The sequence below is a fragment of the Crocodylus siamensis genome, chromosome 5 (assembly GCF_052110815.1).
Source record: "Crocodylus siamensis isolate JL-2025a chromosome 5, ASM5211081v1, whole genome shotgun sequence".
NCBI lineage: Eukaryota > Metazoa > Chordata > Crocodylia > Crocodylidae > Crocodylus > Crocodylus siamensis.
This window is the reverse complement of record NC_143399.1, coordinates 59,035,763-59,040,120: the sequence shown is the minus strand read 5'-3', so window position 1 is coordinate 59,040,120 and position 4,358 is coordinate 59,035,763. Positions and strand designations below refer to the sequence as shown.

Below are 4,358 nucleotides of genomic sequence, written 5' to 3'. Positions count from 1 at the left end.
GGATCACAGCAGCCCTGAGTGGACAGGGGTCTGGGAGGTGACCCTGACAGCCCAGAGCTGCTCTGACTGTGGTCACTGTGCTATGGAGGGGCTGGCGGGGCATGAGGGTGCTTCAGCACTGGGCTAGCAGGTAGGCAGCTCCCACACTGAAATACCCTCATGCCCCAGCCAGGCAGCTTAGAATTTACATGTGCACTGCTGCACATGCATAACTGGAGCAGAATGGTACCCTGCTGCAGAGTTTATTAGGTTTGTGTGCCCTAATAGGGGCTCACTTGTAGATGCTGAGATGTTTACTGCACAGTTAATTAGTCAACTGCTCAGTAAACTTCTCTCGTAGACATCTCCAGTGTGTAATTAAATTGTGGAACTATTAACACAAGATGCTATGGAAGCTAAAAATTTAACTATGTTCAAAAGGGAATTGGACGAGTTCATGGAAGATAAGTCAAACCGTGGGTATTAAACATGATACTAGGACTGAAGCCTCCAGATTAGGATTGCCTAGATCTCTGAATTCTGGAAGCTGGGAGCAAAGAGGGGCAGAGGACAACACCTACATAAATGCTCTTCCCTGGAGCATGCTAAGTTCTTATACTGTAAGACATATTTTGCTACCTGTATTCATTCAAGTAGCACTTTACTCTGAAAGTAACTTTATTGTTTTAAAAAATAATCAGTAGGGAATGAAATAAATATGTTTTTCTCTGTAAACATCAGGATTTACTTAAATAAAAGAGATATGGTGTCTACTAAATATGGAATATCCATGCATTCTTGTCTAGGCTCTTTACATTATTTCTAAAGATGGCCAGCACAAAAGCTTGATACAGTGGGTGCCATGGCTTAGTTGGTTAAAGCGCCTGTCTAGTAAACAGGAGATCCTGGGTTCAAATCCCAGTGGCACCTTGTAGTGTCCTTTTTTTTATTCCATAGTTCACCTGGAAGCCTAGAGCCTCCAACAGCAGGCCTAGCTTCCTGTACACTAACACCAGAAGTATGGGAAGTAAGCAGGAACAACTGGCCCTCCTATTAACTAATAACCAATATGATCTCATAGGGATCACAGAAAACTGGTAGGATTCCACCTCTGACTGGTATACCCTGGATAGGAGGGATTGTGTTGGGAAGAAGGGCTGTAAAGTTGCTCTCTATATGAAGGAACATTTTAACTCCCTAGAAGTGAAGATTGGAAACAAAGAAGGGTCACTTGAAACCCGTTGGGTTAAGATATGGGGAAAGCACGGGGAAGGGGATTTGACCACAGAAGTTTATTACAGACCTCTAAACTAAGAGGAACAGCTTGACCAGGAATTCTCTGGAAAACTCGGGGAGGCTGCACGCTCTCAGAGCATAGTTGTCAGGGTGACTTTAACTACTCAGACATCTCGTGGGATGAGTTCTCAGCTAACTCTGATCACTCACAAGTCTTCCTCACTTGTGCTGAGGCACTGTATCTAACACAAGAAGTCTACAGGCCGACCAGAGGCAAGGCATTCCTAGACTTGGTTCTGGCCAAAGGGGACAATCTAGTGAGCAACCTGAAGATGAAAGAGAAACTGGGTGACAGTGACTACAAGATGATCACTTTCTCCATCCACTATAAGTCAGGGAAACCAGTCAGTAAAGCAGAAACCATTGATTTTAGGAAAGCTGATTTCCATAAGCTTGGGAATTAGTTGGAGAGGCCCTGTGAGATCATGGTCCAATGAGGAAGGGAGTACAAGGTGAGTGGTCATTCCTCAAAGATGTAATCCTAAAAGCTCAAAGGAAGCCCATTTCCTGTTGTAAGAAATGTAGCAAAAGGGCTGGAAGACGCCTTTGGGTCAACAGGGAAGTCATGGACCTCCTGAAATTAAAGCGAGAAGCCTACAAAGGATGGAAGTCAGGAATAACTATCTGTTCACCAAGACCTCCCAGTGGAGGAGAAGAAGTAATGGGCACAAGCTGATTGTGGATAGTTTCAGGCTACACACAAGGACAAACTTCTTTACAAGTCAAGTACTGAGAGGGTGGAACAGGCTCCCCCCAGATGTGATACAGTCATCCACCCTAGTGATCTTTAAAAAGTGTCTTGATGTGCATTTTGCTGAGGTCATCTGATCCCAGAAGTTTACCCTTCCCAAGTGCAGTGAGGCTGGACCCAATGATCTGTCAGGCACCTTCCAACATAGCGCTTTGTGCACCTTCCAACATAGCCTAACAACTATGAAACTATAAATGGTTGTTTGGCTGGAACTTTTCAAGATCCCATTTATTTAGGCAGCTACCAATATCATCAGACCAACTTATCAAATGATCAAAGGTAACAAGTTTCTTACTTGCTAGTGCTTCACTTTGCATTGTCCACAGCCTGTAACATTCATTACATGGTTTACCTACTTATATATTATGTGAATAACATTCTGCATATAGACCTCCAGCTCTACACAAGACACTGACTAAGTAATAGCTCATTACTACTGCACAGTAGCATCACTTCAAGCCACAATAATGCTGTGCAGTACTAACGAACTACTGCCCAGTCAGTGTCTCCTAAGAGCTGTTCGGCGATGTGACTGTGTAGTCGTTCTGGTTACTATGCAGTCATTTAGTACTTGTGTATACTTGTGTATACAAGTACTAAATAACTGAGTAGAAACGACTGTATAGTCAACATCATGTGTAGACATGGTCATAGACTAATTTTAAGAAACTCTGGGTACACTTACATGAGATGTTTACTGTACAGTCGACTGATTGTGTCAACTAGTCAATGGTAGACACGGTGTTTATATGTATGCCCCTTTTAGGGTGCACAAAACTAATAAACCCCACATCAGGGTAGTACTTATATAACACAAATACTATCCTGCAGTGAAGTTTTTTTATGTGCAGCAGCACATGTGTAGACATGCCCAAGTTTGCTGGGGCACTAGGTGCTTCAGTGTGAGGCTAGCTGGCAGGGAGCCCCAATGCTGAAGCATCCTCATGCCTCAGCCAACCACTCTGCAGCACATGGAGCCAAGTCAGAGCAACCCTGGGTTAGCTGGTCAACCCCACCATGTAGTCTGCCAGCCCAGATTGTTTCATGTATTGCACAGGTTCCACGTGCTGCAGTTTTTTGCTCCTGTGTGCATATTTAAATGGCGTGCATGCAAGCAAAGAACTCCAGAACAATACGCTCCGGAGTTTATTTATGCTTATTAATCACATGTGTAGTCACACCCTCTGACTCTGTAATTATATATATTTAACAAACATAGTTTATCATAGGAACTTTTAAGGATCAAGATTAAATAAATCCAAATATTCATCGTGTGAGTGAATTCATGCATATCATAAATACAATCTAGATTTTCATCACAACTCTAACACTAATATTTAATAAATCTTAATAAGTCAGTTCTCTAAGAAATCTTAAATCCATTACCTTATGTGTCAGAGATGTTCTTAAAAGATAAGTGCAAGTATTACATTGTATTTTCTAGATACGCCGCTACTGTAATATTTGGGTTTGCAAAGCCTTTGAGACTTCTCCCATATTACCTTCTTTCTCAGCACAATCTGCCAGCTGCCAAAGTCTGGATGAGATACCCACTATTAATATAAAAACTGGAACTCAAACACACTTATCATGAAGGACAGCTTCCCTCTTTTGAGATTGGATATTTATTACAAGATCAGATACCCACTGTCAATTGAGATTGTAAGTATCCAATGTGAATCTGATATAGCAAAGACAATCCCTGTGTTTATTTTTTAAGAGGGAGGGAAGGCTTGTTTGTGTATTTACTCACTACTAAATTAAAAAAAAGAATAAAATTGGTCAATAACTGAACATAATTTGATAAGTTTTGACTATGAATATGAGCCCTTGAAAGTAGAGCGAATGTTTTTTGTGTGTTTCAGCAGATCATTGGGAAATGCAGAGGAATTTAGATGGGCTTTCTCTACAAGCAATTTTTTTTTTCTATAACAGGAATGTATACAAGTTACAAAATACTTACCACATACCAGAACTAGCAGAATGGATCAGACCTAAAGGTCCATCTAATCTGCCATCCTGTCTTTTACTGTGGACAGTAACTCATGACTCAGAGATATAACTAGCCTACAGTAAGCAGATATAGAAGCTATCTGCCCCCAGCATAGTTCTTTTCCTATTCTCTGGGCATGTCTACAAGTGCTACTAATGTGCTATAAGCTTATTGTGCAGTAAAATACTGTGCAGTAAGTTTTCCCAGGCAGGATATCTACACATGCGACTGCCAGAAGAAAATTTGCCCAGATGGGAACATTTTTTGCATATGTTTCAATGTAGGACTGGGGCATAAATATAAATCATTCCACTTGTAACTAAATGTAAGAAGAGCAGT

General features: G+C 41.4%; 1 non-coding gene across 1 annotated transcript; it reads left to right on the top strand.

The window, feature by feature from the left end:
• The first annotated feature begins 835 nt into the window (after nt 1–835).
• On the top strand, nt 836–909 carry TRNAT-AGU (transfer RNA threonine (anticodon AGU)). The gene has a single exon. It is a non-coding gene; the product is annotated as a tRNA-Thr (tRNA).
• Nucleotides 910–4,358: the final 3,449 nt, after the last annotated feature.